Below are 9,499 nucleotides of genomic sequence, written 5' to 3'. Positions count from 1 at the left end.
TTAATTCAATGATAATTTTGGATGAATTCCTAAACACTTTCGAATTCTGTACACCTTTAAAGTCTCAAGGCTTATTGCCTTAAAGCCCATTTTTTCTTTACTATAAATGGTGCAGGAACTGACATATTCCCTGCAATCAGGCTTCAGAGTGGGCCACCAAAAAGACGCTGAACAAGCTCCAAAGTCTTTTGTACCCCGGAGTGACCAGCAAGTTGGTGGTCATGTAAAGTCTTTAGGACCTGGGTTCTGGCTTGCTGCAGAACAAAAATTTTGTTTTGATACCAAAGAAACCCTTCCTGGTTTCATAAGGACAGTGCCTCTGGTTCAGAGCATTGTGAAGAAACTTATTTCAGTGAGGAACTTAGGTCGGTTTGAATCATGAGGAAATTCTGTGGAGACAATTTAGTGCTGGGAGTGATTTCTTCGGCAGTGTCAGGAATTATCAAGGCATCGTCCTTCCCATTCTTGGACCCAGGGCGGAAGGAGATATGAAAAGTGAATCTGGTAAAAAACAAGGCCCATTGAGCTTGTCGGGGTCTTAAGCATTTAGCAGTGCAAAGATACTCCAGGTTTCTGTGATTCGTGAATATCATGATGGGATGCTGAGCACCTTCAAGGAGGTACTGCCATTCCTCCAGGGCAGTTTTAATAGCCAAGAGCTCTCAATCACCCTGAAATAAATGGCTTAATATTGTACAAAAAGCCTTCAATAATGATGATTCTCGTGAGACGAATTTTGGAATTATTTCTGCTTGAGTCAGCTTAAATCAAAACCGTGTGTTTTATTGTACACACATAAACTTGGAAAATACTTACAAAAATAGTACATTCATATTCAGAATTAGTGTTGTTTCATATATGCAAAAAATGTTCAAATATAGTTCATTTGTTTTAAAGATCTGAAAAGAGTTCTTAAAATCATTAGACATGTGCTTCCTTTGTGTTACTTCATCTAAGATGGCCGATTAACCTTTTGTGTCCTGGCTTGAATAGGTGTATGTAGCTTGGAGCAGGATATGTGTGTAAAGAGAGATGTGTCTTGGAAGCAGGAGATGTGTGTCAAGAGAGTGAGCCAGAAGACTGGATTCCTTGTGTCTATATGAACTCAGTCTGTCAAATTCACGCCCAAACACAAATCCCTCCCATACACTCCCTTTTTCTCCACCTTCGGAAAAGTGGGGGCTAACAGAGAGCAACATCTGTTTTTCACTTTAACCAAACCTTTTAAACATGAAACCAGATATATGTGAGAGGCTATCAGACTAAACATCAGACCTCTTAAAACATAAACGCATAAATCAAACAGAATATCGGTTACATAGGAAAATTCAACCCATACATATATTATTTACAAAATCCATCAAATTCTGACAGGGTCTTGACCTGCATTTTCAGTCAATGAATGGCCATCTGGATATCACTAGTTCAAAGTCCTATCATTCATACAAATATGGAAAATGCATATTCTTTTCAATAAAGCCAAGTAAAATTTAGATATTAAGAATATAACATTCCCCTCTGAAATATGAATAACAATCATATTTTAATCATACATAGCATTCATGTCTCATTCATACTGACTTTGATCCAATAACTCCAAATGTATTTCCATCACCAACCGATTTTGCAGTACCAAAACCCATCTTTCTCTTAAGCTTATTTTGCAATAAATCATCTCCTTTCTTGATTTCATTTCTAATTCGATAATATAATTTTTTCATTCTAAACATCAAACATAACTGGAATATAATGAATAACATAATAATAATAAAAAGAATAACTATAGGATGTGATAAAATATTTCCTGCTGCTGAGGTTATTGAAGTTTTTCCCCAAATTGATACACTATTACTGAATTTTTTCCACCAATTACTTCCTGAAAATTCTGACCATTGATGAGATATCTCTTGCAAATTACCTTGTTCATGTTTAAATAATATTTCTGCATTCTGAAGTTCCTTAGCCAAAGCTATCAATAAACCTTTATCCTTATGAATTACATTTGCCCATTCTTCCCAAGGAAATTCATCTATCTGAGATATATTATATTGTGTGGGAAGAGCACTTATATTTTTCATAAGCATATTTGTTAAATTTGTTCTAAACCCATTAATACTTATTGCTACAATATCTCCTTCTGTACAATACAAGCCTTGATTTAGGTTTTCTGTATTTGTACAAGAAGAGAAAAAAGTTTTAACCCTTTCTGTATCTGACATGATCTGGAAACAAACCTTCTTTTTATCTACACGAGTAATTAATTCAGAAATTGTTTCAACTTTTTCTATTCTTGCTGAACATAATGTATGATTATGATAACAAGAATGAAAAATACTTTTATCTTGATTAGGTAAACAAATAACTTTAGACTGAAATTGTAAACATGATGACAAATCTAATTGTTCTAATTCAGAATTTTCATTGTTAAATGCAAAATCTGTATACTGTAATTTATAATACAATAATTGTGTATTGCTGACGGGTAATCCCAAGACAGTGATTGGAACCAAAATTTGTTCTTGTCCTGCTATTGGAATCATAGAAGAACTATAACAAACATCCTGTTTACATCCTATCCATTTATTTACCCATAAATCTGTATGATTTATAGCATATACATATTCTCTGGGTAAATTCTGTAAAATGCCAAGAGGGGTTATTCCACTCTGAAATGCTTGTGCAATTATTTTAAAATTAGTGGAATATTCAGTCTGGATCTCTAAACATGCTCTGGCAATATGAGAATGTTGTTCACTTAACATTAAATCAAGAGTAATATTTTGAAGATGTAAAATAGATGGACCCATTATATTAGCTGTTTTAATAACCATATTTTCTAAAATTTCATTTAAATTCCTCTGTATTTTAATCCCGTTACTCCTCACTAAACCAGCTGTCTCAAGATCAGACTTTAAAGTATTAATGTCCATACTATTAGTAATACTCCCAATTGTGCCAATCCCTCCTAAAATACCTTCAACAATACCACGCTTATTTCTGTTATGATTTCTATTATTAATTCCAAACCATCTTTCTATACCCAATTCCATATTAACCAAATGTCCTTGACATTGTGGAAACCTTGTAGAAATTTTCCATTCTGAAACATTAAAGTTCCACAATATAATGACAAACTTTCCCTCTCTCAAAAGAGTTCTGAATTGGAAATGGTTAATCTGGAATGGATTTGCTGAGACACTTTTCTTACCAACACATGGAGTTTTCCTAGGAGACCTTACAACAACACTTGCCTTCGCACATTTCATTGGATAATTTACTATTGATATGCAACATTCATATATACCAGTATCATTCAAAGATACTCTCATTTGTTGATAAACAAATGTATTATTGATCCAATTCACACTACCATAAATTCCTTTATGAATTATCATAGTAGAACTGTGAAGAAAACTTCCCAAAAATTCATCGTTCCTTTTCCAAATTACCAATGAATCTTGAGGTACATATATTTTTGTTTTACATATCAAATGCAAACTATCATTATCTTCAAAAATATTTAAAGATTGTTACCTTTTACAAATACTGACCAAAAACTCCTTCCCAAAATATTACTTTCAAAAGTTCTGGTTCTGTTGTTTAACCTATAAGATCCCATCTTTTTAACAAAATTTGTTTTGGATTCTATTTTAACGTTGACCTCAACACTATTACTATGAATGAAATATAATTCCATACAGCAATCATATCCCTGTCCTACAAATACATATCCATACTATTCTTCAGCTGTATTGTTATCAACGTATCTAGAATTATATTCTGTCATTTGTAAGATCAATATCTTTATCACTCTTGTCCTCTATATTAATATCAATGTCTTTATCACTTTTATCATCTATGTTGGTATCAGTATCTAGATCTCTTTTGTCTCTGAATAATGTAATGTCTTTGTTGTGTAATTCTTCAATCCTGTTAACCTCTGCATAGCTGGAACAGTTTGTGATATATTTTACCACAGATACAATTGTCACGAGAGAAAAGATGAATCCTGTGATGATGATAAATCTTCTCTCTTTAACATTTTTTTTTGTTGAACTGTCATCTTTCTTCTTTTTTGGAATCCATGATTCCTCCAGGTTAATGAAATATAATTCATTCCTAGAAAAAATAAAAGCAGCATCATTTATCTCAGAATATTACATTTGTTATACCTACATTTTTATTTATCCATGCTTTTTCACTAAATTGAGAAGTCCTTGAACTAGTACCATTGTCCCTTGAACATCCAAGATGTCAAATGGACCTTCCCAATTACTTTGCCATGGTCCACTTCTCCTGAACCTTTAATTCTGCCTGTGACATGTATCTCACCATCTCTGGGTGTGACCTTACACATGGCAACTCTTTAATCACCATTTTTCTTTCTGTATAAACTTATGCTAACAGCATCTAATTTTTGATTTAAATAAATCTTTCCATTCTTAATCATCAATCTTGATAAACCGTTTATCTTGAATAAAAGATAATTTTGGTTTTAATAATAAAATAACAAAATGTTACAAGAATCAGATATGTGTGTGTGGATATAACAGCAATTCTCATACTGTGTATACTGGAGTGAATGTCTGTTGCAACATCTGCTGGAGTGCATGTCTGCCAAAAAACTCTGTTACAGGCATTCTACTCCTAAAAAACAAACCCCCTCCTTTCTTATTCAGAAAGGTTCTTTTTTGTCTTGTAGTCCCACAGATGCAGACTCTCAATGAGTAGTCCCCCCCTCCTTTTTAAAAAGGAGGGTGTCACATCTCAAATTCCTAAGGGTCGGGCTATGTGCTCTGTGAGTAACCATTTAACTTATACAATACAAGTTTCTTTAAACTTCTAAAAGAAATACTACATATCAGTATATATACAAATTGTCTCTTAATAATCTCCTAAACAAGGAATATTGTAAAATAAGGAAATTATGATCTTTTAACTCAAACTTAAAAATGTGTGGAAGGACCATTTTTCATACAAGTAACTGCATGTAACACCATTCTGTTCAAATTGTTCTGTATCATCCATAACCAACACTGTTGTGCAAAAGGAGCACAAAATACCAAAAAGAAATATCTTTTTCTGAATGACATTCAATATCTTTAAATAACATCCTAATATCCCTTCTCAAATCACAAGCATTGCAGTAAAATACGTTCATTGTGATAAAGTAAATTCTTCCTGTGATTAATTCAAATGAAGAATACTTTGTAACTGAAAAAACTGTACCTGCAAACTGTGAATCATATGATACATGAAATCTCTGTCCTATTCCCAAGATGTTACACATTACCTGCATGATTTTACCTATAAATGGAATCCTCTGTCACTACTGAGGTTTGCTAGTATACCCCAAACTAGAAAAACATGATTAATCCATATCCTGTCAGTAATTAAAATATCTTTGTACACAGATTAGACAATATTTAATTACTCTGTCTACTGTCTTTTCCATTTGTCCCAATAGAATTTCTCTTTAAGAATTTCAAGCAATTTTTGCTTACCAATGTGATCTAAACTGTCATAGTTAAATTTAGTGAATTCCACCTGTAGGTGTTGTGGTACATTAAAATATAGAAAATCCATCTAAGTCATGATATTAGATCCAGTTATCATTAACAAAAATATAGATCTTATACCAACCGATGAGGACTCAAAAAATTGATTAATCTTTTAAACCTCTGAAAACGAAGGAAAATCTTATATTTGTTTTTTCCACAACATAATTTTGACCATATTCAGGTTAAAATCACTAATTCTCCATACAAATCTGCATCCTTTACTAATTGAGTACAAAGCTGTTAATTACCCCCTTATCAGATGAACTAAACCTCTCAATGTTCCATCTGAACAAAACATGAAAAATTAAAATCATAATAATCATAACTGGGAAAAATTAATAAAAAATTAATAATCCAAAGGATTATCCTTGAAAATACTAAAAATATATCAAATAAAAACCAAATCTCAGAACCTCAAATCATAACCTTATTATCCATAGCAAAGAATCAATAACCAGAAAATCCTTACCGTCCATGCAGTTCATTTAAGGACTGCTAACATTGTTTTTCACAGTATTATATGATACATAGTGATACCTTTCCTGTCTTAATGGACTATTTGCAGTTTGCAATCTTTGCATTTGGGTCTTAAAAGGGAAATTAGTTTGATTATTATGGCCTCTATACCTCAAATTACTACACCATCTCACAGAATACACTTCATAGCGTCTTGGCATCGTTTTCGGATAATACAACCTCTTTTGTATATCATTATTATTAGCCATCACACGAAACCTAGCTATGTGACCCTCTCTTTTGCAAACTAAACATTTAAGAGTTGGTTTTTTTGCATATACCTTTCTTTGAGTATATGGCAATGAAAATTTACATTTCTGTTGAATATTACTATTATTCAAATCAACAGACTTCACACTTTCATTGTCTGAGGAAATATTAACCTCCTCAAATGACCCCACTGATTCAAATCCAGAATCAGCATCATTATCCCTCACCTCTGACTTTGTCACGTGTTCATAAGCTAAACACTGAGCATGTGCAGAAGACTGAGCTTGCAATAATTGCGTTTTAAGCAAACTTATAACATTCTCTTGTTCAATTTCTTTCTGAGTTAAAAAAACAATACAACTTTCTTTTTCTTTAACCGATTCCAATAATGCATTCATTTTATGTTCTAATGCATCTTTTTCAATCATTAATTGTTCAATATGTAAATTCTCCTGTGTTTGTGCAATTTCTGTTACACTTTGCCTTTGTTTTCCTGGCATATCAAAAACCATTGCATTGAAGACTGTAACTAATTTCAACACATTACTTAATTTTCTCTTAGATTTAGCTAATGAAAATCTATTCTTCTCAATTTCTTTATTTGCCTGTAGGCATTGATTATACATTGATTGCCATAACTTAGTGTCTGAAATATAACTGGCTAAACCTTCAAATTCTAACTTACTTTCGTCAGCTATAACATTTATAAATTCCATATTTTGGTACTCACCGAATATAAAACTTTTCCGTTTTCCGCTGGACTCTAATTAAACCGTCTGTCAAGACTTCAGAATTTCCAAAATCCTCTGGTCTTCACACAATCATCAAAAACGTCAATCGAACGATTCTTCTAGGTTCTTTCAATAATTGCAAAGTTTTTTCTTTTCCTCACTTTCCCCTCTGAACAACGGAAGAAGTGGCAAAAACTTCTGACGATTGAAACTGGCTGGCGTCCGCCAATGAAATAAATGGCTTAATATTGTATAAAAAGCCTTCAATAATGATGATTCTCGTGAGACGAATTTTGGAATTATTTCTGCTTGAGTCAGCTTAAATCAAAACCGTGTGTTTTATTGTACACACATAAACTTGGAAAATACTTACAAAAATAGTACATTCATATTCAGAATTAGTGTTGTTTCATATATGCAAAAAATGTTCAAATATAGTTCATTTGTTTTAAAGATCTGAAAAGAGTTCTTAAAATCATTAGACATGTGCTTCCTTTGTGTTACTTCATCTAAGATGGCCGATTAACCTCTTGTGTCCTGGCTTGAATAGGTGTATGTAGCTTGGAGCAGGATATGTGTGTAAAGAGGGATGTGTCTTGGAAGCAGGAGATGTGTGTCAAGAGAGTGAGCCAGAAGACTGGATTCCTTGTGTCTATATGAACTCAGTCTTTCAAATTCACGCCCAAACACAAATCCCTCCCATACACTCCCTTTTTCTTCACCTTCGGAAAAGTGGGGGCTAACAGAGAGCAACATCTGTTTTTCACTTTAACCAAACCTTTTAAACATGAAACCAGATATATGTGAGAGGCTATCAGACTAAACATCAGACCTCTTAAAACATAAACGCATAAATCAAACAGAATATCGGTTATATAGGAAAATTCAACCCATACATATATTATTTACAAAATCCATCAAATTCTGACAGGGTCTTGACCTGCATTTTCAGTCAATGAATGGCCATCTGGATATCACTAGTTCAAAGTCCTATCATTCATACAAATATGGAAAATGCATATTCTTTTCAATAAAGCCAATTAAAATTTAGATATTAAGAATATAACACACCCATGTCATAATTCCTCTCAGACGGACTCATCTTCCGCGAGAAGGCCACAGGATGGAGTAATGACTTAGGACCCTGACGTTGGGATAAGACTGCCCCTGTGGCAACTTCAGAGGCGTCAACCTCTAAGATGTAAGGCAGGACCGGATCAGGATGTTGTAGGATGGGTGCAGAGGCAAAGAGAGATTTGAGCTTATCAAAAGCTGATTGGGCTTCCGGAGACCACAGGAACCGACTATGTAAACGGGTAACTTGGGTGATTGGTGAGATGATGGAGGAAAAGTTCTTTATAAACCTCCTATAAAAGTTTGTGAACCCCACAAATCTTTGTACTCCCTTTTTATCTGATGGAGTTGGCAAGTCCAAGATTGCCTGTACCTTTTGCAGGTCCATAGCAACACCACCAGTGGAGATAATTAGCCCCAGGAATTGTATTGACTCCTTTTCGAAATCACACTTTTCCGCTTTTACATAAAGTTTGTGCTTCCGTAGTGTGTGCAGAACTGTCTTTACATGTGTACAATGGATCTCCAGGGTAGTTGAAAATATCAGGATATCATCCAGGTAGATGATGACAAAGTAATCTAGAAATTCTCGAAAGATATAATTTACGAAATGTTAGAATGTGGCCGGGGCGTTGCACAATCCAAATGGCATCACTAAGTACTCAAAATGTCCAAAGCGAGTTCTAAACGCTGTTTTCCATTCGTCACCCTCTCGGATGCGAATGAGATTGTAGGCTCCCCGAAGGTCAAGCTTAGTAAATATTCGGGCAGAACGGAGTACACACGGTCAGATTTTCCAAAGGAAAATGTGTGATAGGACCTTATTGTCAGAAATTCCGACCGTGTGTGGGCTCCATCACACATTTTCCATCTGAATTTCCGACACACAAAGTTTGAGAGCTTGCTGTAAAATTTTCTGACAACAAAATCCGTTGTCGGAAATTCCGAACGTGTGTACACAAATCCGACGCACAAAGTGCCATGCATGCTCAGAATAAATTAAGAGACGAAAGCTATTGGCTACTGCCCAGTTTATATCTCGACGTACATGTTTTACGTCACCGTGTTCAGAACGATCGGATTTTCTGATAACTTTGTGCGATCGTGTGTATGCAAGACAAGTTTGAGCCAACATCCGTTGGAAAAAATCCATGGATTTTGTTGTCGGAATGTCCGATCAATGTCCGATCGTGTGTACAGGGCATTACAGTAATTTTCTTTTTCCGGTGCCTATTCATGGCAGCATACAAACCCACCCGTGGTATGCTATATTCTGGGGGGTTCTCTAACCCTTTCTTTTATGATATTCACTGATCCTGAGGGAGGAGCCAAGGTGGAGCTTGTCACAGGTATGCTGCCATGGATAGGCATCAGGAAAAGAAAATTACGGTAAGTATAATACAATTT

This window comes from Aquarana catesbeiana, linkage group LG04, assembly GCF_042186555.1.
Source record: "Aquarana catesbeiana isolate 2022-GZ linkage group LG04, ASM4218655v1, whole genome shotgun sequence".
In the NCBI taxonomy this organism is placed as follows: Eukaryota; Metazoa; Chordata; class Amphibia; order Anura; family Ranidae; genus Aquarana; species Aquarana catesbeiana.
This window is presented reverse-complemented; position numbering follows the sequence as displayed.